This window comes from Aythya ferina (assembly GCF_964211825.1).
Source record: "Aythya ferina genome assembly, chromosome: 1".
NCBI lineage: Eukaryota > Metazoa > Chordata > Aves > Anseriformes > Anatidae > Aythya > Aythya ferina.
Window position 1 is genome coordinate 108,647,268 of NC_140296.1, and position 24,860 is coordinate 108,672,127.

Genomic DNA, 24,860 nt, shown 5'->3' on the forward strand with positions numbered 1-24,860 from the left:
TTTTTTTTTTTTTTTTTTTGAGTTACATTTTTGGAGAACTTTGCTTGCAATTATTATACATTGGCTGGGCAGTGAAAAATACACAAAATTTACAAAATAATCTTAGTAGAAGAAGAATATTAGCAGTACGCAAAAGCCTGAGGAATTCAAAGTACTTTCTATTCCAGCATTAAAAACAAATCTCATGTCAAGAACATTGTTTATATGGATATTTGTACCATTTTAAAGGTGCTACAGAAAAATGATGTTTCTTGTAAATTTTCTCTGCTCATGTAGACTAGTCAATTTTCCTTCATTTATGTTCAGTTTCTAGTGTCTTATATTTTATTACATCCTTTGTAGTTTAATTCATCAGTAAAACCTCCCAAATTTGAAAGAACTTAACCTTTCCTAGAGATATTGCAATTTTTTATTTAATATATTGCAGGAAAATATAAGCTTCCTTTATCAATGATGCATTTCCATTGTTTTTATTGTTTCTATTTATTTAAAACATGAAATCTGAGCCTTTTTCCCCAAACAAATGTGGTTTATACATATACAAATGTGCATATACATTGATGAAGAAACCTTTTTTTCTGATATTCATCATTGGTTTCCATTCACACACACTACTCAGTAATAAATGCTGAATGCATTAAACCTCTGGAAGAACATAGTATTGATTATATGTTTGGCATTACTTAAAAGATATTATCTTCACTGTTCTATTGAACAGAAAATAAGCTTAAAATATTTATATATAAATATGCCAGTTCAAAAAAGTTATCTAACTTTATTGGGCAAAATGTTGGATCTCCCACCAGGCTTCTTGGGAAACCTTGAAAGCTATTATGGCAGTTACAAAAGTTAATTAGTTTTATAACAGTGCTCTGCTAAAATGTTGCTTCAGGCAGTGTATTTGGAACACTGGTTCTATATCCAGTATAGTTTCAGAAGATTTTGAGACTCCTCTTGTGGTAACAGAACAGTATTGTATTAGCGCTACAGATGAGTAAACTGGTTGGATGTTACACAACAAATATGCAATTTCTACCTAACTGTTGTTTTGTGGTCCATCTCCCTACATAAAATACTTCCTGCTCCTTTCATTTAACTTGGTTTAAAAGATAAAATACTTTATTTCAGAGATGTTCAAAATGTAGGTTATTCCATACATTAAAAATTAATGCTGTATTCTTCCTCCCCATACAAAAGAGTACTTACGTGTTTTCTTCTGTTTCCTAGGTGAGTAACTGAAGGTTAACAGAATTCCTGGTTGCCAAGTATGCTTAATGCTTTTCTGTAATACATTGTGGGTAAGTGAAAAAATATTCATTTTTGTTTGTTTGTTTTTTAAACGAGCACATAAGCAAAAGTGAATAATTGGTAACAACTTGTGTAGTGGTGTTTTAATCAGTGTTGTAATTGGTTCCTATATTAACAACATCTAAGAATTTGTAACATTTGAAAAAATATTTGATATGGAGATGCTTGGATGATAGGCATTACTGGTTTTTCATAGACTTTTCTGACTGTTTTGTCCTTCTGACATTGAAATTATATATTTAGGGTACAATTTCTAACTTTGAGGTCTTTGTAGATGTGTAGTTTTTGAAAGAAAAAAGAGTACATGAAAGTAAACTATAATCCTGTGTCTTGAGAAATATTGTGCATGGCTACTATATTTATAAATTATATGTAGTATGTTTTGAATTTTGTTAATGGCCAACATTATGTTTTGGGGTTGTGTTGGTTCTGTAGAAGTTAGGAAAAAAAAATTGTTTCTGGTATAACAGTAATATTATCCTTAGTCATTATTTACATCTTCCATATGTCTGTTATAACTGGAAATAGATTTTTCTGAAATACTTTGAACAACATGATTGAGATATATTGGTCTTTATCAACCACTGTGTGTATGATCAGAAAAATCAGCAAAAAATACCTCAGTTATGACTTTGCGTAAATTGTAGTTTATTTAAAAGATAATTAAAATAGTTTGTGAAATTAATGTTAAAAGCCTATGGTATTAACTGAGTGATCTCTTTTTTTGAAAATTACAGTGGGTTGTGAACATGGATGCCTGGCTTGTCAAATGTCTGTTTTAATATGTATAATGGTTCATTTGTAGAAGGAAGGAAATGCATAAAGTATGTGTTAGATGTTGTTCTCTTAGGTTCTCCTGGAAGCTCTACATGCTGTAACTCTTCTGTTGTATACGGTTAAACTAAGAAATGTGCTTTTATTCAGTGTTCATATATCCAAACTACTTATGCAGTAACATTCATAGGACATGGACATAGCCTATTTCTAGGAAATGAGGATTTTGAGAGTGTATTTAAACTAGGAAAATGTTATGGGGGGGAAAAAAAAAAACATGTTTGTATAAAAGGTTGCTAAATAGTGCCATTTGGTGCACAGCATGTGTGAAGAAGAATATGTGAGTGCAGGGATATCTAGTACTTATGCATTCAGACACTTGTGGCAGAAGATGTGTATTAAAACACGGTGAACGATGTTGATTCAGGATGCCTGGCAGCCATTTTACTATGGCATTCTATTTTGCCTATAGGATTGTTTGTCAAAGTTTTATTCTGCAATTAGCCTATTATACTTCTGATTGAAATGGTAACTAACAATCTCTAGAAAAGATGGGGGGAGGCTTAGAAAAATATTCTGTGTATTCAGGTATCTCTGGTTTTATATTCTGATATAGCAAACTGGCTTCCAAGGAACTAATGAAAAACGCTTGAAGTTCGGATGTCTTTTGAAAACAAGAAACTATTTTTCTCTCATTTTGAAAACCTGGTTTTCACAAAATTTGTTCTATCAAATTTGATACTATTTATTTAAATTGAAATACAGAGAATAAAGTGATAAGCCTCACTGACGGAAATTGAAATCTTGCTTTCAAATGAGGTAGGGTCAGTAATTCACCCCATATGAAATTATTCAGTGTCGAATTATCTTCATGTAGTGATTTCTTAGATAATAGTTACAATGTATAGACTAGTCTTTGAACCAAATGTGATTCAAATGTCAGTGTCGTTTGCAGACTTCAGAGGTATTTCATAATAATTTCCATCTATCTGTGTATGTAGATCTACCAAATGAGGTAACTGAACGTCATTTTATTGTCTGTTCTCTTGTGTCAGTTCTGTTGTTGGGAATTATTCATAGTTGCATGTACCTTTTGTATAACTATAGTTGATTCACAAGAGGAAATCTTAAGGTCATACATTTAAATATTAGGTTGGATTCTGTTTGGAAACTTAGATTTGAAAAAAGTAGTACAGGAAAATGAATATTAATATGTAATGTGAAGACAGTTCCTTCTTCTGTCAGTATTTTCTGAAACAGAATCAATCTTTCCAAACTCTGGAATTTTTATGGCAACATTCATTATTAGTGAAACCTCTGACAATATTAGAAGTCACAAAATATCGGTGACATACATCTCTTGAACCTAGAATAGATTTTGTTCTTATATGTTCTGTAGAAATAATCTGAGTTGCATTTAATGAAGTTTAAAAGCAAAGCAAAGGGAAATGAAAATTTAATTTAGACACTTTAATAGTGTTACAAACAAATCAGTTAGAAAATACCGATGCCATTTGCATTGCTATCCAATTAAGTAACTCTACTAAATGTCTAGAGGGGTACAGTATGTTTTCTAAATACAAAATGTTGTACAGAAGAACAAGCTGTATTTTAAAATTATAGATGCCTTTAAAAATTTCTGCAGGAATGTCATCTTCTGACATCTTGATTAATTACACCTGCTTTGTTTACATGCTGACATTATTCTTCAATATCTTTCTTTGTGTAGGTTTGTGTTTCTAACTACAATGGTAACCAAAACCACTAGCTTTTGTAAATGTCAGAGAAATTATGTTGCACTGTTTAAAAAAAAAAAAAAAAAAAAAAAAAGTAAACTTCTGTTTTTGTTGCCAGGTTGATTTTTCCTCTCGTTTAAAATAAAACTTGATATGCAGTTTTTAATAGTTTATAGTTACAACTGATTGTAGCTTCAGTTCTGTAAGAATAAATTAGAGCATAGCCATCCTCCCATTCTGCTTTTCCTTCTCTCCCTCCTCCCCCAGCTGTATGAGACTGTCTCGCAGTGTTAATTGAACCATAAACTGCCTAACTCCAAAAATAACTTTTGAAAACAGAAGCATCTTCCCAAATATAATAAACATGTTTAATATTCAGCTGACACAAAAGTAGACATTGCACTTCCTATCAACAACCTGAGGCACTGCATTCATGCTGACTCCCCCGCAGCTGCAGAATCAACGTACAGGAAAGCTACACGTTTTTTGAAGTACCACAACAATTCGAGCAGTCAGGACAATGTCTAATGAAAAAGGTGTGCTTAGGCTATAGCTTTGTAAAGGATTTTCTTTTGCTTGTGAAAAACTTTAATACTTCAGTAGATGCACCAGTTTGGTATGAAATTTGAATTTAGTAGTCTTTTGGGCACTGTGACTGTACCTTGGTTTATTCTGGGTGGAAGTAGAATAAACTAAAGGAATGAATAATCTAGTCTTTTGATACCTATTACTTATTTTGTCCTCTTGAAGGTTTTTGTTTTTCTCTTTTTATTCAGATGCACAGGCATTCCTCAATTAAATTGAAGGCTTTTTGTTAACATACCTTTTATTCCCAGGGTAAATAAATCCTTTATAATGTCTGTATTGTAGTTTAAAGTGATGATAAGGTACACTTATAACACTGAAAATAAAACAGCTGGGTCAGAGCCGGGAGCTCCCACTGCAGGGGCACAGGGTGCAACTTCAGCCATGGGTGATCTGCCTGGCCTTGGGCAGGGTGCAAGGTGGCTTCCACCTACATGGTGTGCAGGGCCCAGCACCCTCTGTAGCCTCAGCTACCCTGCAGGATGATTCTGGCCAGTGGCATGGGTGAGCTGAAGCTTGCTGGCCCAGCAGGCCAGGTTGAGGCAAGCAGTGTGCAGGGCTTGGGTTCAAAGAGGAGGGCATACAAGGTACAGTTAAGATAGCTCTGCTTAAGGCATTTGTATTTACTGCTGGCAGCTTTTCACAAGGCGTATGACACTAAGTATTTTTCCATATCAAAGCTACCATGTAATGACAGCCTGCATTAAGCAGAGTAATTACTAAGAAAAACTTTGCAAAGATTTGTCATGTCTACAGCATATTTCTGTGCAGTGAGTGGAAGCTGTTCCAGGGCACGGCATACCTTGTCTATGATGTGCAATTTAATTGAACATCTTGTTATGTTTTTGTTTTATTACTTATAGCACAGAAAATAAGCTATGTGACTTACAATCTAAATAAAATATATTGTCCTTCATTCAGCTTGCAAGATACAGGGTTGTGCAGGAGTAAGATGATAATAAGGATGATGATAAGGAGAAGAAAGACAGGGAGGGAATGTAAGCTCACTGAGATGGTACTCACTGGCAAATAAAGCAGTGTGTTGAAATGAAAACTCCTGGTTTGGTATTGAAGGAATATATATATATATATATATATATATATATATATAAGCATCATAAAATATGCATCTTTCAGAAGAGACAAGATAACTTTCTACCTGCATCAGCTTAGGAAAGGTAGCTGAGCAATTGAGCTGCCACAGAACATTGTGAAATTGAAGTTGCTGGTCTTTCTTGGAGATAAACTCTAGTCCACCTTGTACAATACAGTAATTAGGATGGGATGTAAGCTACTCATTTATGAAGTTGTCAGTAGGGCCAGTGGGCCAGTTGTTCTTTTTTTTTTTTTTTTAATGGAGACGAGCACAAAGCAAAATTGGATGATTTACAGAACTGTGCTAGTTAGGTCCCAATTTCGTTAGTGAGCTATTGTTTCTCCCCAAGTTCCTCACACCAGACTCTTTTTTTTCTGTATTTTAGAGCTTTCATCTAGAGAAGAAAAGCACAAATATCTCTTAGCTTTTTAATGTTTGAATAGTTCTTAAATATATTTTGAACTGTAATATATTTCAGACTTTTCCATACGGTTTGCAATTATATACACTAGATTTATTTATTGCAGGCTTGCAAACATGAGCTAAAATTAGAAAACTGTAAAGAATTTAATTTTTTTGGGCGAGTGTCATCCAGGTTCGCGATTTCTTATTCATAATCTCTGCCAGCAGCTATCTAACAGGCAGTCTAACAGGCAGTTAGATAGTGTCTTATCCTAAGTACCTAGTTAAAGCCTGTCTAGTAAGCATGTCTATAAAACTACAATCAATGAGATAAGCTTTAATTCATCATCCAATCAATGATTTATTTGGGTTTTTATTTGAACTACAGTTTAAGATTATGTAGATTCCTGGAAAGGACGAAAATTAAAATTACTGTCCAATATTATGAACAATGAGAAGCCTACGTTATTTATGTGTCACAAGCCTGGCTAAGGTTCAGACTTCTTTTCTGATACAGCTTTGTGTACCTTTTTTTTCTTCTTTTGTTGTGCCAGGTGGTTTTACTCGTATTTTCTATCCACTAAACAAGCTGAATGAATGGGATCATTTCACTTACTGCTATTTTAGGAAAGTAATAACAGGTTTCAAACATGAATGTGGTCTCTATTATAGCCCATTAAACAGAATGAAAACCAATGCTCTTTTTGATATCATTGTGTATGGTTTATTAATGAAATGTTACCCTTTGATTGTGAATATATTCAGGCAAATTGTTTTGAACTCAGTCTGGCTGAATAAAAGCACTGACATACAGTTGGATGCATCTACTGAACTGGGTTCAGCACAGGGAACTTCTAAATGTTTATATATTTATTTTTTTTTTTATGGGAGATGCATGCAAGAAGCTAAAAGAATGACCCTGTGTAGATCCAGATTGCTATTGTTTTGTATACCTATACTTCGCATACACACAAATCTTACTGGTTGGAGTGTGTTTGTGCTCTTCTACTTGAGTATTACCCCTCCAAATCTATTCTTGTAAAGCAGATTATGATAGTTATAGACTATTTCATTACTTTTCATTAGACATTTACTGTTTCTTTTTTGTCTTCAAAATGAAATGACTGCACTTGCAGCAATATGCACTTTTTTTTGCCTGTGTGATATAGCTTCTTAATCCAGGGCCCATACTCTCAAATATATTTGACTGAAGCTATTTTCTACTTTTACTGTCTTTTTTTTTTTTTTTTTTTTTTTTTTTTTTTCTCTCTCTTGAAATTCTGACCTGTTCTTTTCTAGCTTTCTGGTTTGCTTCTTTCTACTTCATCACCTTCAGGCTTTGTAACAGTTCTCTATCTAATATTTATTCCTCATCATTCTCACTGCACGTATTACTTTTCATTTCTCCTTTTCTGTACATTTGCTTTATTTTCTTGAGTGTTTTGTATCTTAATTGGACAACAGGGAAAAGTAATTGAAACTTTGATCCTATGTTAAGCAATTTTAGTATTATTTGAAGGCAGAAGATACTTAGAGAAGAATAAAGCTGTGAAATATTGCACTTATTTCATGGATAAAGTAGTGCCAAAGTGTCAAAGGTGTTATCATGTTAACACTAAGTAATTAAGAAGCTGAAAGTCATTTTAACTCGCTTGTTCCAATGGCAACAGCCATTATATTTCTTATTAGTTTATTTCTTATTATTTTCAGTATTTGAAAAAAATGTTTAAGCTGCAACAAGAAAAAAAGACACTTTTCAATTAAGGGTTTGATTTGAACGGTGTCTCCTATTACTTGTGGATTTAGATGTGATCCTTTTATGGTTTTGATCTTTTATATAAGAAAAGTTCTGTTTGGAAGTCTTTCTGATGGAAGAAGTTACTCAAAATGAGCTAAAACTTCTATTACTAGTGCTTCTAGTGAATAATTTTGTTCCCTTTAAGGTAAAATAAGAGAAATTGCTAACAAATAGGGAAAGAGAATTAAGAATAGAAAATGCACCTTGTATTTTTGCATCAATTTATTTGCAGTCATTGTGCTAGAATATCAAAACTTCAGCACATGGATTTTACTACTCACCAAAAGCCAAGGTGCACACTTACCAATATCAGACAGTTATAGGCTACAGACTAATGATTTCTCCAGCAGTAACTGTAGTTATTTAAAATGGTTGCCACCTTATTAGTGATTGAAACTTTTGCAGCTGAATTAATGGATTGTTTAAAAGCTGTTGGTCAAATCACTGTGAGGCTTCTATCAAATCTAAATAACTTTGTGCTGAAATGACCAAAAAGAGTCAGTAATGAGCATCTGGTGCAGAAATTTTTCAATCATTCCAGCTAGCTGTGCCAGAATTCATCTTTGTATGCCCTTAGTCACTGATTTTAGTGTTTTTTTTTTTTTTTTGTTTGTTTTTTTCCCTCATAGAGTAACTACAGTGTTGCAAAAGAATGTCATGTCTAGCTAAATTAAAATCCTTTCCTGAAACATATTCAAGGAATGAAAGGGAAAAAAAGTGAGGAAAGAAACCAAGGAGAATCCAAAAAAAGGCAAAAATGCTGGTGTCAAATTCCAGATCATTTTCAGAAAATAGCAGAAATCAATAGAAGCTTTAAGTGCTTTGAAAACTTTTTTTTTTTTTTTTTTTTTTTAAATCTGCATTAGGACAAAAGGGACAATGACAAAACATTTATTCCTCAAATCCCAAAAGCTGGCAGAATGTCAAGAAGGATGGAATTTCTTCCTAATTTTAATCCTGCTTTTATTGATGCCAGTGTGGATATATATATATTTTTTTTCAGTTTACATTTAGGTTAAAATGCCAAATTCATGGTGTGCAGAACGGCTTACTCTTTTATCCTTTCATTCACTACTTAGGCCACAGGTTTTCCACCGTCAGATAAGTCAGATAAACTAGTATTCTGCTTTTGTTACTATCAATTTTTTTTTTTCTGGTTGAGCTCTATGGTTTCAATAGACTAATTTTTTTTTTTTTTTCCCCCTGAACATTATGGAGAACTTTGAGTAATACCAAACTTATTAGTGTAGGCTAACAGTAACAGTGCCACATTTCTGGCTCTATAAAGTGATGATCTCTAACAACATTGGCAACACAAGATCATGCTGTGCATTCATTTTGCTTGACATCTCAGAGAGAAATGTTACCTTTTTCATGCCTTCATTTTCTTTTAAATTAAGATCTATTCTCTGAATAAAAATGTCAAAATGAGGCCAATGCTTTCCATGCCATAGCAAACTCTTTCAGAAGATTCTCTTATGCTGGTGTAATCTGTTTTGCACTAGTTATTCTGTAACTAGCATAATGCAAGCACCGAGTGTTTTCCATAAGGCAACACAGAATAGTTGGTAATGAAAGACAGAGAGATTTCTCAGCTGTTTCTTTAAATTGGAATATTTTTATGATTAAACTTAAGTGTTAGTAAGGCATCGTATATTGTTTGTATAATTTGATGAAATTCATTCTTAAATGTCATATGATCATTTCCTATATGTTTCCATACTCCTATATTCTGATCCAGATGTATCTCTGCTAGTTCTCACTAGAAGATCTCAAACAACTTTCTTACTTAGGTAATCCCACCAGTTATGGAAATGTCAGCGAAACTGATGGTCTTGATTCACATAACTGTCAAATTTTGTATGTCCTTCAACAATACAAAGACTTTCTGTTGTGAGGTTTTCTTTTTCTTCTTTTTCTTTCCAGTTTTGAGCACGTGTGCATCATACCTGCATATATATCAAGAATTATATGAAGCATAGTTTTTGAAAGGTGCCTTTTATTTTCTTTTCCACACCTAATCTGGTGTTCTATATTTGCACTAGCAGCTACCATAGCAGCTTTTTTTTTTTTTTCTTTTCCTCCTTTTAAGTAAAGGAGAAGGAGAGGGAAGTAGGATAGTTTTGCAAATGCTCTATTGAAAAGATTGAAGAAAAAAGCTCTGACTTTCCTTTGTAACTTGAAAATTGTGAAATTCAGCAGTTGTGCTTCCAGCCCACTGCGTTAAAGAATTGCTGTCCACTGCATGAATGGACTTCTCAGTTTCTTAAAAAGCTGAAAACACAATTCCCAGCTGGCTTCCTGCTATAGGTCACTTCTACATGCTGCACCCATGGAGGCTGTGTAGGAAACAGTGACTGCTGAATTTGCTTACAGGTCTGTTCTTTCAACATATATACAAATAGTTTGACACATTAATCTGGAATTAAAATTTTATATGAATATATGGTAGAGACCTCCCAGTGACTTCAGAACAAATTTAGTTTTAAAAATTAATTGGTGCTATTTTATTCTAACAGATGTTGCATTATTTGCAATGTCCACAAAAGGACTTCAATGCCAAGGGCTGCAAATATTTCACTGTGTTTTCCCTAGTTATCTGAAATAAAGTTATTTTGTAAGTCAGGGGGATCTCCTGTCTTTAGAGTCTGGTTGCCTGGGGAGTCCTTTAGTATCAAGGTCATTATATATGAATGACCTGTGGTTCTGTCCACAGATGGAAAAGAAAGTGGGACAATCTATGGTCTGCTGACTTTGGTTCCTGAATAGGCTTTGTGAGAATATTTAGGAGATAAAATTGTTGGCAAAACGCTTCATAAAATAATGAAGCACAAAACAAAAGGATTCATCTGAAGATCGGTGGTGGTCAGGCCACAGCACTGATATTTGAAATTTGAAGATGTGAAAACAAACCCCAGTTGAACAATGTTCTTCTGGATTAATTTATTAAAGAATAGCAAAGTTTGGGCATGTAGGGAAATTAATTTTCAAGTGATAAACTTCTCAAGAAGTGTTTAACTGTGCTGGCTACTGAAAGATATTTTTACGCTCCTAAGATATATGCTACATTATAAATACTTGTTCATAAAGACAAAGTTATATGAATAAAAGTAAGAATTTCCAGTAAAACTTAATAAAGCAGCTGAGAGCAATCTTTCTAAAGCATAGTTAATGCTTTTATTGAGTAATGAAAGTGATCTCTTTACAGGTGTACAGGGCGTTTTCACTTATTTTCTTCTGCTGGGTGTTTGTTTCAGACCCATGTATCAGTGGTCCTTTTTAGCAGTCCACAGCTAAGAAACCTCTTTGTCATTTTCATCTGTATGAGAGACAAAAAGGGCACCTTCCCATCACCATGTGTCTGTTGGAGACAGCTGACATTGGAGATGCATCGGGCTTTGATGAACAGTAGGAATTTTGGCTGAGGGGCAGTGTCTGAAGGAGCTGAGGGTGCCTCCAGAATGTGCTGACAGCTTTCAAGGCAGAGGGCAGTAGCCTGAGCTGTGGGGAGGGTGATGTGGAGACCAGTACTGCTGGCTGTCCTGCTTAGCCAGCCCGTTTCTGTGTCTGTGCCCGGTGAAGAAGGGTTATTCAGAAAAGCCCCTGGAATTGTTACAATTTGTGAATCAGCTAACATTGGTTTCACTCTTGTAGCCGCTTGGGAAATCTAATTGCTAGCAGCCTCTTAGAGGTCAATATTATAGATTGCTTTTTACAGAAAGATCAAGGAAAAGATCAAGCTTTACTTCTTATTTGAAGATGGGAGGGAGGAAGGACAGGTAGGAAAGGGCAGGGAGCTCAATAAGAGGATGTGATCTGCACACGGGGGCACTGAAACAGCTTTTCATCATAACCTGCTGTTGGATGATGGTGCTCAAGAATAAAGCTCAAAGATGAAAACAAAATGGTATAATTAAGCAAATACTAGCCACCTTGAGAAGCCCCATTAGCAAACAATTTTCTATGGAGGAAAAAAATGATTACTTTCAAGTCTTGGTGATTTTTTGTTATACAAGGAAGAGTGTTATTTTTTGTTTCTTTTCTGAGTCCAAACTGTAGTTAGAAGCTGTTATATTTTTTAATCAAAATCAATTTAGATGCTGTTAGTTTTTGAGGAAGTAATTATACCTAATAAGACCTTTACTTGGTGACAAAGGTAAAACAGATATACTGAACACCTTTTTTAAATGTGATGACATCAAAAATAAACTTAAATTTAACCTATTTCTTTGTAAAAATATGATAAATAACTTATGGCATAGACATGAGGATATCTTATTTTTATTTTTATTTTTTTTACTTCTGAGTTTTTCAGGCTTGTTATTCTTGTGTGAGGGAATACTTTAAGTTGCCAGTATGTATGCAGTACTTCAGGTATTAGGCATTACTGGTTAAAAACAAATGAACACAAATCACCCAAACGTACAAGTTTAAAGTGAGCGTGTAATGTGGATTAAAATGAGTGTGCCACATAGATAAAATAAGGCTGCGGAGATGTAATGTTTATGAATGCTTTTGCTTCCCGTTATCTGAGGCTTTGTTAAAGATGAACTAGGTATCAAACTGAATCTATGGGAGAAAGCAGTTATTTTGCAGAATCTGTTGGTTGTTTATCAGATTAGGTAGTTCAGTATATATAATCCAAGTTCCAAAATAATCTTCCACTTGTAAAAACATTTATGATACCTAAAGCCTAAGTTTTTTGAGTTCTTGAACATGCTCATGTAAGCTTTCAGTTGGATTTCAGTTGGATTTCTATGGAAAATGTTCTAAACTCAATTTTCTGTCAGAGAACCAGTACCTTGCTTGCAAAATGGGTTGACAGAGCATAAAACAAGAGGAAGATGTTTATGCTACTTTTTTTTTTTTTTTTTTTTTTTTTTTTAGCTTTTTATAGAGAAGTTGATGTAAATTTAGTCCACAGTTAGGGGTATAATCTTAATATAAAAAAGTCTTTTATTGACCACTTAAGAATGCAATGGACACTGCTAGAATAACACTGTAGTATCGTAATTCTAAAAGTACGTTTTATTGCCACCTATTAATTTTGATCATCATGGGCCTAATCTCTGCTGTCTTGGCTTGCAGCTAGTTAGCATAGCCTTCTTCCTTTTTCCATAGCTCAGCCTGGAGTAATTACTTACAGAAGCCTCTCGTTTGCAAAAGTAAGGGTAGAGGAGGTAAGAGAGAGAGACTGGGAGGCTGAGGATGTGGTAGCCATGGCAGGCAATGAGCATGTGGTGATGCTGCGGTCTGTTTTCCAGAGTGCCAGGTCCCATGGAAGCTGCCCTGTGGTTGTGGGGCTGGTGACTCCTGGGGTGGGAAGGGGGAATGGAGAGGAAGTGGTGGTGGAGTGGGTGTTAAGAAAAATTCTTAGCTCTGTTTTTCAGTATGGTGTTTGGTGAAGCTCTTGCCTTCATCCTTCCTTTTCTGCTGCACAGTGATTGCTGAAGGGGATCCACATCCTGTGCTCCCCTGGAACTTGATGATCTTCAGAACTTCAGAAGATTTCTTAATACCAAGATATGTTATTCAAATATGTTAGTTATCACAAATACAGAATGTTTTTAAAAAATCTTATTTTTAATTTTGCACAAAATTTGATGTTGGGAACTTAAGTCCGCAGGGGTCTCTTACACATTTGCTTATTATAAGGCAAAAAGTTTAAAAGGGTTGACAGACAATGTGAAAGCTCATCAGTACTCTGCAATGAACATTATGCCTCTGTTAAAGACCAAAAGCTGGAAATAAAATGGGCCAGTAAGGAGTAAACTAGGGTTAAAAAGACCACCATTGGTAGCTTGGGTCCCTGCAGCAACAGGTTTTTTGTTATAGAAATCAGTGATCATCTTAAGAAGGAGGAAACACCACACTGCAGGGGAGAATTGGTTCTGCAGAAATGGTGTGGGTGAGGAAAGGGAGCTCCTTTTTTAATACTGTTGTCAGTGCTTTCATGGATGTTTGTAATACTTTGCTTTTACAATTAACATTATGTTGTCTTACTGTCAAAAGCTTGATAAAACCCTGCTTAGTTGAATGAACATTTTTGTATTTGTCATTTTCTTCCAATTATCTTTGAGCAATGAATGATCAAGAATGTTTCTCTGTAAGAGAAATATTTTGCAGGTACAATGATAAGTCAAAAAAGATAAGATGTTATAAATTTTGTTGCAGGTGCATTACACCCAGACTTAACTAGATTACCATTTATTGTGCTGTAATGATTTGTTTTTCTGCTTGTCCAAACAAGCTTTTGTATTCTATGCATATATATTTTGACTGACACTGGGTATTTATCCTAATATGCATTTTAATAAAATATAGAACAATTAAAAGAGAGAGAAAAAAAAAAAAAGATGACACAAGGGAAGACAAGAAGTTTTCACTAGACTGTATCGTTTATCATTTTTCTTTTATATTAGAAAAAGATAGAAAAGCTGTATACAGTTCTAGAGTGAAGGCAGTGGAGTGTAGAACTGCATGCCCCTGTCAAATTGATAGAGTGAAGATGTTGAGGAAGATAATGGAAACTTTCTATTCAGTGAGGAGTGGAATAAAGAAGCCATTTCTAGTCATTCATCAGCATTGATTGCCTTAGTGCTTTAGGCTTAGATCAGAACTTGCATGTTATAAAGACTTGAACAAATATGGAGATCTACTCTGGAAATGTACTTAGATGAAGCTTATCTTTTGGTGTAGAGAAATCTCTGAAATATTTAATAAGAAAATTAACTTTTTGTGATAACTTCAATGGTGATATACAAAGGATAAGCTGCGGGCAATAGTTATGATCAAAGTAAAATGTTTATTGGGTAGTGAGGTATGTGGTCCCTTACAATACAAACAGTTCCACATTGTTTGTTTGATTTTACTGCAAGGAAACAAAGGCAATACAATAAACCTATATTTCAGTTACAGTAGTTCATACAGTTTATTCTTTGGGAAGCATTAGGATTCATTTGAATTTTCTTCACACCTGGCTATATCAGTCAGTAGATCCTTCAGTAGTTCCACAACTTCTAGTACCTTGCCTCTGGAATCATAGTTACAACAATTAGTATATTAATAATTTATGAATTTTATTATGTAATCTTCTGAAATTTTAACGTACTGTAATTTTACAGTAATGTCATTATGCTGGGAATTTTAAATTTTATGTTCATTTTTTGTAGTGCTTGGGTATTCATCATTTAAAGTTTGGACTTGCACAGAAAATTAGAATTTTCAAGACTTTGTGCAAGAACATAGGAGCACAAGACTTTGCGTAAACCAAGTGATACACAGGAAGGCAATCAGAACAGATGCCATTGTAACATGTTGAAGAATTTTTTGTTTTCACATAAAAACAAATAAAATGTGCAATAAAATAATACAAATAATGAACATTTTTCATTCTGTTTCTAATATTTTCAAAATATTAAGTTATTAATTGATAATAATTTTATTAGCCTAGAGTCAGGGGTGTTCATCATAACAAAAGCACTGGTGATTGCTGTAGCTGAGAATAAATTAGAATTTCTATGTTGAATTACAGGTTTCTAAACTGATATTCATTAGTTTTAGTCATCTTCTGATGTAGAAGAATAAACATGTGACTTGGTATATAAATAAAGCTACCTCAGTTTTTTTTTTTTTTTTAATAATACAAAGAGATGGAAGACAAGCAAAATAAAAATACAAGATTGCACGTAGTATCAAGAGAGATTTTTTACACCAAAAATTGGATTTAAACTGAGAAGGTTGTAAACCATAAAAGAAAAATTCCACATATGAGGAATTTTTATTAGTGATGCTACTACAAGGATTATCCATTTTTGGTAGGTCAGGTTTCCTGATTTATTCTGGACTATTTAATTTGGTAGAAACAATTCAGCAGTTTTTTATTGTGTTTCTGTTCCTTCTTTCTCGGTGGCTTCCTTTGTAGAGGTAAAAATGCTATAAAAAATTTTGGAAGATAACAATTATGGAAAAATTTTGTATTACCGTGTTTGCTACTTCATCAACCTATGTGCTGTTTGTATTTCACTCTGATATTATAAGAAGTAAACTGTGACTGGTCTGCAGAGTTTCATGGTGTTTTTTTCTGCTTTACAAATATACTTAATGGGAGACTACATTACTTGGGTCAGTTTGATTTTTACAACATGCTTCAAAATAATGTTGTATCTCTAAAGCTGGAATTGCTACTACACATTTGCCTAATTTTAAGTAGAATATTTGTTTATTCTTTTACCCTTAATCTTGGCTTTAAATCAGAATGATTTGTGTTTTATATAGTTTATTGGTCTTTTTTGTGTAACTATCAATATCTGTTCCTCAGCTTTGGAACGTTTGTTTTCATGTGTTTGTGTTTTGACTTCTGGGATTCCTTCTCTCAATTTTCATTGAAAATTATGTTTTTATTTAAAAAAGAAATAGTATTTACAAAATAGCCAGTAAATAGAAATGTCAGAAAGAAATAATTTTAAAATCTTTACATAACTAGTTTTACTATTTTATAAAAAAAAAAAAAAAAAAGATTTTTCAATATTCTTTTCATTGTCTCAGAACTGAAGATATTCTCTATAAATAAAAAGAGAGCTATAGTTTTTTAAAAATAATCACTTCTTTCTATATCTTTAGGAGTTCAAATAAAATAGTATTATTACAGTGATAGTGAAGACAATACTGACCACATAGGTGATATGGTTTTAGAAACTAAGCTTAGTTTAGGTGGCTAATCTGACTTGCTATAATTCACGTTGGTAAGTATGAACAACTTACTCCTCTGTTTCTTTCATGTGCATGGAATTTGTGGATGTCTTTATTCATCTGCTTGAGGTTTTCAGAACCCAAATAATTGCACAGATATAACCATTATGTATAGAAATGTATAGTTCAGTCAATTAGTATTTCTTGTATGGTATCCTGTTTATGCTTACATGTTTGTGGATGCGTGGAATTAAAGGAATTAATAGCTTTAATAAAATTAGGTACAATGTCTAATTCCTACCTGAGAAGAAATTAATGGAAGTTGTAAAACCATCACTGGGAAGCCAATGTCTTTTACGAACTGTAATTAAAGATGTCTATGAGGGGAAAAAAAAAAAAAAAAGTTGAATATGTGATATAAATGTTAACTAGGTGGCAATACAATGAAGATAACTAGTATATTAGCCATATATTAGTATTCACAATCTTTTTTTTTTTTTTTTTTTTTTTTTTTTTTTAATTCACTTTACCTTCTTAGATTTTTAGTGTTTGCTCTTTTAGTAAGATGTCCCTTCTACAGCACAAGCTACTCTGCAGGAGATTCACAAGACTTTTCTTTATATAAGCCCCATTGCCATCAAAGTGGTTGCTTATTAAAACAACTAAAATCTTGTAAGGAATACTATCTTTTGCATTTAAGATGTTTTTATTAAATAGTTTCAATGCAATGTTTCACAAAGATTTGATTTTTTTTTTTTGTTAGCATGGTGAAGTCTGCTAGCTTTTCTGCTAGTTTGTCTGCTAGCTTGGTGAAGTACCAAGATATATTGAAGAATAAAACAATAGAAAAGGATGGGTGAGATACTTGACCTAATGTGGATCGGCTTAAAATGAGAAGGATGAAGAATCCATTTTGAAGTGCAAGCAACAACTGAGGCAAAATGCCATTTTCAGTATCCATTCAAGAAATACTGGCTAAAAAATAATAGCTGATAACAGTAAAAGAGAAATATCTTATTTATTTCTCAGTTCTTAGTCCATATTTTTCTTTGTTAATTTTAAGCACTAGATAAAACTGGAGAGTATTAGAATTAAAAGCTCATATTAAACAACTGAGTACAACCATAAAAACAGTACATTAATCCATTATGTGATACTGTGTTACTAGGTTTGTTAAATAACAAGTTCTTATTTTCAAGGGCTATCACAAAATTGCTACTCTGTAGCATTGTTCAGATAAGGTATCCAGGTAATGAAATGAATTTCATATTGTGAAGAAGTAAAATGACAAAGGTTATGTACTATCATAAAAATTCATGACTTCAAAACATTCAAATGTGAATATCTTTTCATAACAAATACTGAATCTCAGAATCTCCTTTCCCAAAGGTTTGTCCCTTGTTGATTTCTTGTAAATTAGTCACCTGATTGTAAAAAAAACCAAACAAATAAATATATATATATATATATATGCAATATAGAGTCTGAATGTCTGTTATTCATAATGACCAGAAGTACCATAATCTTAAAATAAACCTGAATTTTGAAATTAAATGAAATAACATTTGCATAGGTAAAAAGTTCTTCTCTTTTTCCTTTCCTTTCCTTTCCTTTCCTTTCCTTTCCTTTCCTTTCCTTTCCTTTCCTTTCCTTTCCTTTCCTTTCCTTTCCTTTCCTTTCCTTTCCTTTCCTTTCCTTTCCTTTCCTTTCCTTTCCTTTCCTTTCCTTTCCTTTCCTTTCCTTTCCTTTCCTTTCCTTTCCTTTCCTTTCCTTTCCTTTCCTTTCCTTTCCTTTCCTTTCCTTTCCTTTCCTTTCCTTTCCTTTCCTTTCCTTTCCTTTCCGAAAACAAAATAAAGAGATGTTATGCTCCATTTTGCCTGAAAGAGGGGCAAAAGGATGTTTTGGCTGAGGTGGTGTTTTTTTGTTTTGTTTTGTTTTTTATCAGAGGTAGGCAAAGTGCAATTAGTGTTACAGACCCTATTGTTAAAATCTCTTGATACGGGGTTAACAACTTGATACTAGCAGTATTTCTCACTGCTGAAATATCTCCTCTTCCTCCTTAGTTTCAGGGAAGGTTCCTCTGGCAATCATTTCATCCTTCTTGATTTGTGAACTTTTTTAATCTGTAAGGCAGGAATTGGGTGGAAAACACATTAGTTGCAATAGCAGATGACCTCCACTAACAGCATTTCTTTTTTTTTTTTTTTTTTTTTCCTTTGTGATCATTTTTTTTTTTTTTCTTGTTTAATGATGAGGATTCTTGCGGACTGTGATTTTTTTTTTTTTTTTCAGTTAAACCTCAAAGGCAGTCTTAGTCTGAATGTTAGTAAATTAGCCTTACTAACAGTACAAAATGTGCTGAGGAAGCCAAAGAGGTGGCATGGGGAACAACATCTTCAGCAGGCTCTAGAGATCTATCTCTGTCCTTATCTGTTGGACTCTTGGTTCAGTAGGTAAAGCAAAGCTCTTTATGCAGGCTTAGAGTTTGGAGAGAACTATCTGCCTGCAACCTAGTTAATAAAGAGCAGTTATCATATTTTTCTGATATATGAAGGTGAGAGGAAATTACTGAAGGTCAGTTCTCTGATGGTCAGCATTGCATTGTCAAGTCTCGTGCTACTTGTCATTTGCAAGTCACAAGTGCTCCTCACCACCACATCTGGGTGTGTGTTGAACTTCTCTTTGTGGGGGAATGTCTTGTTACCATTGTTGTTATACTTGTTATTTGGAGATAGAACATTAGCACTTCTTGTTTTCTCTCAGTTTACATAAGGACTGATTAGCTAAAAAATTGCTGCTCTACTAGTTATGTATTTCTGGACCAAGGGTCAGCAGAGATAGCTGACATACAATCCTCTTAATATATTTAGTAAGAAGCTGATAGCTGGATGCAATTGTGGGGGACATTAACTCAAGGTTTTCTCCTGTCTTTATTCCACTAGCATCCAAATTGATTTAAGCTTCAAGAACATGACAAAATCAATCTCTCCCTTCTCATTCCCTCATTTTCTCCTGCCCACAAATGCAAACAAGTTGGCTTTGTAAGAACAAGTGAGTTGAGAACGTTGTCATAGACAACTTGCCTAGTGTTACTAATTGTTTAATATATTACAGACGTATTTTATGGCTGCTGTTTTGGGGAATTTGTGTAACTATAAGTTTCTAAAGAGGAGAAGGACTGTCTTCTCACTGTGGAAGGAATAAATACTGCAGATTCATTATGACGGAGAACAACGACTTTCATCTCTGTGCTGTCAATCTGATTACATTTTCAGTAGGTAATGAGTGACAGTTGTTACCAACTTCTGGCTGCACAGTGACCTGTGTGAAAGCAATTGCGATCTTGTTCCATTTCATGGTCTGCAGGTGTCTACACTGCAGAATAAGCCAATGAAATTGACAGTAATTGGCACTGGTTTCGGCAGCCTCTGCAAGAGGTCAAGGACAATCCAGCATTCCTGGACATTGCTGAGGCATTTTGGAGTAGTCTGAGGAAACTCTTGCTGTTTCCCAAGCTCCAAGCGTCCTGAGGATCAAGAGAGTTTTCTTTCCTGGAATGACAGTTTCATGGCCTGTCTTTTCTTTGCAAAAAAATAAACAGTGAAAGGAACCCAGATGAGGCCATCAGGTAGTCACAAAAGTATTAATTCCTTGATCGAAGTACCTATCAGATGAATATTTTCCATAGTGTTAAATAAAATCAGGAATTTCCTTTTGATAGTGGTATTTTTGTTTTCATCTTTAAGTGTGTGTTTTTTTAGTCTTTTTCGTCCTTAAGTGTGTATTCTAAAATAGTGTGTGTGTTTTTTTTTTTTTGCATGCTTATGTATACATGTGTATGTACACACACACAGAAATGGGGTTTTATGGGAACCTATTAAGCACAGCATATTGTGCATAGCTGATGATTTTTTATGACAGAACATTGCATGATTAATAACAATTAAATGCTAATAAATCCTTAATTGGGCCTTATGCTCTACTTGTGCAATCATTTCCATTAGTGTTTACCCAACAGTCAGCTAACAGAACTTTTTATGGGTATAAGGTGATTTTTCCATTTTTTTTTTTTTTTTCAAAAAAAATGGCCTGTTCCTCAGTGGAGTGATTCATTCTTTGGGTTTTTAGTTCTCAAGGAAGATATATTGGTTTTATTTTGATTAGAAAATAGTTTCTTCTTTTTCCCTTACCTCCCATTATCTTACACAGTGATGGTTAAAGAAGTAAAGTAAAAGTTTACCACTTGCAAATTAATATTTAAATATAGCTGCTTTACAGTTTTTGTAGGGACACCTGAAGGACACTCATCAAATTCTTGAATGAATCAACATTGCGTATAAGAGTATTAAACAAGAACTTCTGTCTTTGCCTAAGTGTTTTCCCTCTGTTTTATTTTTATTGTGAAAATTAAACAGTATTAGTTGTACTAGTGTGAAAACTGTTCACTCTAACATTTAGAATATGATTTCCTTTTTTCTTTTTTTCCTTTCTTTTTCTTCCCCTTTCTGAATTAGGAATTAATTTTTGAGTCTTGACCATGTTTTCCCAATCTCCTTTCTGTTTCTGACGAGTTGATTTACTACATATTTCATATTTCTATGTATTTCTCTTGGGTTGGAGCAAGTTCATAAATATTTTGGTGCTTGCGTGACAGATGCATTTTGATGCTTGTTGTATTCCCTGAATGAATTGTATACATTTCACTATTTGAATATGATGCTCCTTTTTACTACATCATTTATAAGTACACTGAGAAATTTTTGATCAGTATTAATTTTGCTCCCTTGCAGATGGAGCCAATGAAGCTCATAGTATTTCAATATATGTTGATTGCTCAGTGATCAGTTATATAAACTTGCTTATAATTATTCAGCATAGAATGCTGTGTTTTTAAATACATGACTGCTATTAAGTGCTGCTACGTGTCATACGGTTTACTATAGTGGCTGGTTTAGAATAAAAGGGTGAGTCTTCTTCATTCTAATGCTCTGTGAGACTCTTGAATGACAGGTAGCAGAAGTACAAAATACTACAGATGTTCATCTTCTCTAAGACAACAGCATATGATGAATCTATAAATACGCATGATAAAATGTGAGTTTCAGAAGTTGGAAATAATTGTCTGATAACCAGTCTACTAGTGAATATTCAGAAAACTGGGTTAAATCTTTCTCCTGCCACTGAACTACTTGTTTGTGATCTTAGGTGAATTACTGAGGGCCACATTTTATAAAAGCATCAAACTCTCTCGGTTATTGGTGTTTTTTTGTTTGTTTGTGTGTGTGTGTGTGCTGTCCTTGTGCTAGGAAAATAAAATCATTCAAAACTGTGAACACGGGAGCTGTGAGGTGCTCTAGCAGTAGGGGACTTATATATGTGTGAAAGCTCCTAAAATAGACTAATAGGCTAATAATACACTGATAATGTCTAGTGCAAGTTTTTGTGGAATCATTTCTACACAGAGTATTTATTTTGTTATAAATTATAGGGAAATAAACAGTTTATCATGGTTTGGGAAGCTGGAAATCAAGTACTTTAAAATAAACCTAAAGTACTTTAAAATAAACAAAAAATAAGAGTCCAGACCTTGATCAATGCAGAAAGTGGGGAAGAAAGAGGAGAGAGAGTCTACAAGGTGACAGCAAGTGCTTATGGCAAACAAAGTAAGAGGCTTTTGCAGTATTTGTAGTTAGGAAGCTAGCCTCAGATAGCGTTAGGAATTGTGTATGTTTTGAGAGTTCAAGGAACCTTGTTGTTATTTTCCTGAATTGCAAGTCTTTGAACAGAGAGTGTTCTACTCTGTATATATGACAAAGTCAAACATTTAATTAAATGTTCTTTTGTATTAAATTTTATAGTGAGGGGAAATGGATTTAGTCATGTAAATTTTTAATGTCAAGAGGTTTCTGTCTCAGCTGTGGCATTGGAGGACATTTTATTTTCCTTTATTCATCTTTGTATTCATGATTGTGGAGAGAAGTGATTATTGTGGAAAAAATAGGAACTAAGACCCATATTAAGAACTTTTTAACTCTGATATTTTTATTTCCCAACATCACATTTAATTAAGCAACTGGAATAATTTCTTCTTAAATCTGTCTCCCATGTTATGGTAGAAATCAAGCAGTTACAGGTGTGAATAAACTTATTTTGCTGTGTCAGTTGAAGCTCTGGAGGTTCCCACAGTCAGCCACTGCTTCATGTTCTCTGGAGAGAATGAGGAGGAAGGTTATGGAAGAGCAGAAATAGAACTGCTGAACAGCCCAGTGGTATTTTAAACTGTCTCTGAGCTTTAGTTGTCATCTACTTTACTGATGATTTTAGGAACTGGCTGCTACTTGTTTTTGTTTTACATTAATAGTTTGATTACAGAGCTCTAAGTGTCTTAGAGCTGTTGAGATGCAAGAGAATCTCTCTGTCCCTTACTGAGTTCCTGCAATTATATTGGTCTTCAACAGTACAGACACAATACATCTCCTGGGCAGCATTCTTAGGAGAAAAGCCAGGCTTCTGGAATTCATTGACTTCTTGTCCAAGGTTTTTCTTTTAATTTGATAAACCTACATGATTGACTTTTACTTATATTGAAATCTCTTGTGAGAAGTTTTATGACAACCACTCATCTTTTTTTATTACAGTTTGAAAGATTTCAAATTGATTTAAACCAAGAAAATAGATCTAAGCTGCAGGGATTTATTATGTTTCGTTATATAATTTTTGAAATCTGTTTGAAGAAAGAAGGAAAAAATATGTGAACAGTCTTAAAATTATTGTGAATCATTTGCTATTCACACTGTTTATAAAGTTTTTGCATGTGCATGATGTAACTCACGTGTGTCTGGGTATACATATGTGCGTACACACTCTACTGCCATCTAGTTGGCAGACTTGAGAAGGAAGTAATTTTTTAACCTCAAATTTAAGTATATGTCTTCAGAACAGGTGATCCCTATTCCTTATGTAATTTGTGCATTTATACTCTTGAGTATAACATCTTACGTGATCATCTTCAGTGATATAAGAAATGTTAAAGGTTCAGGTACTAACTTTCTAAAAGCAGTGCTGGTTAAGAGGGAATTATCCTGAGGATACGTACTTTGTTAGTGATTATTTTCAGTTGTTACTCACTTTTTTAACTATTAGCGATACTCAACAGTCTGAAAAATGCATCTTCTTTCTTGTTGAATTGAAGATAATAGTTCATATTACACAAATCAATATTTAATTACTAGTCATGTAGTGTTTTCTGGATTTCTGGATGATAAGATTTCAAAGTAGACTTAGGGTTGTGCGTATATTTTCTTTCTTTTTTGCTCTTTTCTTTTTTTTTTTTTTTTGAAAGACAAAATTCTCTCTTGTTTCAGATCTTAAGTCTTCAGATCTTCAGTCTTAATCCTAAACTTCAAACCATGTGTCCAAATATCTGTGATTTAAAGTTTTCACATATGAGATTGGGCACTTTACTTTCCTATAACAATAAGGTGTAACTGGGTGAGTAATTTAGCATTTACTCCTTGAAATAGGATTAGAAATATGATGCTACAGTGTCTTAAATCTTGATCCTGATATTGATGAATGTTTATGCCTAATTTTACTGTGTTTTGATGCAGAGATGAACAGTAACCACGCACTTAATAAGTATATTATTATCCGGATATTTTGTTGGTTTTGAGCACTTCAGTGAAAACAAATGCAAATTGGAAATAGATTTTTAAAAAGTAGTGTGTCATTAAACCTTGAATGCTATTGTGAATAAATCTGAGGTTGTATAGATGAACCATTTTTGCCTCCAATTCTACCTTAATCACTAGTACAGTCATCAGTCATTTTTTGATTTATCACCCTCTTTCAGTAAAGTTTATTATGACATGTTTACTGGGATGTCTCTAGTTTTGATTGGCTTCATGTGAGATGGTATGTTTTATTGCCCTGAAGATTTTTAGGTTAAATATTATTTTCAAATGATAGATTGTGGTGAAATATTTCTTCTTACATTTCTGTTTTTAATGTCAGTGGTTGATGCTCTGATGCTTACAGTTGCCTGTTTGTATTTTTTTTTTACTTTTTTTTTTTTTTTTTGCATTACACTTTGGTTTGTTTCAAAATGCAGCACTCTTACTTCAGTCACCCCTACTGTGAAGATGGGCATGGACCAAGAGACTTCTGAACATCCCTTTTAACTTAAATTGCTCTATGATTCTAAACTTGTTGGTGGTCAGATGGTTGCCAAAATTACTAGGAAACTCAAGGCTGTAACCAATCCTATCAGTGAAAGCAGGGCAAATAGCTTACACTTGCAGGAAAGCTTCATCTAATGCATATAAGAGATCACTTACTTTTACTTCTAGATTTTTTTTTCCAAATTCTATGAAATAAGATATCTTAAATCATAAAAGAATAGTACTTTAACAGTAGTGGCTGCAGCCTTCTTTATGCATATAGGATTTATAGTTACATTCTTTGATATATT

General features: G+C 33.6%; 1 protein-coding gene and 1 long non-coding RNA gene across 4 annotated transcripts in view; both read left to right on the top strand.

Moving 5' to 3' along the window:
* The window catches only part of LOC311441124, a 97,405-nt gene extending 81,729 nt beyond the window's left edge, over window positions 1-15,676 (top strand). The window contains exons 2-3 of the long non-coding RNA XR_014695806.1: window positions 1,228-1,298; window positions 14,872-15,676. This is a non-coding gene — a long non-coding RNA (uncharacterized lncRNA). The remainder of the gene's footprint in view (window positions 1-1,227; window positions 1,299-14,871) is intronic.
* The window catches only part of CADM2 (cell adhesion molecule 2), a 679,737-nt gene that overhangs the window by 123,485 nt on the left and 531,392 nt on the right, over window positions 1-24,860 (top strand). The window lies entirely within an intron of this gene.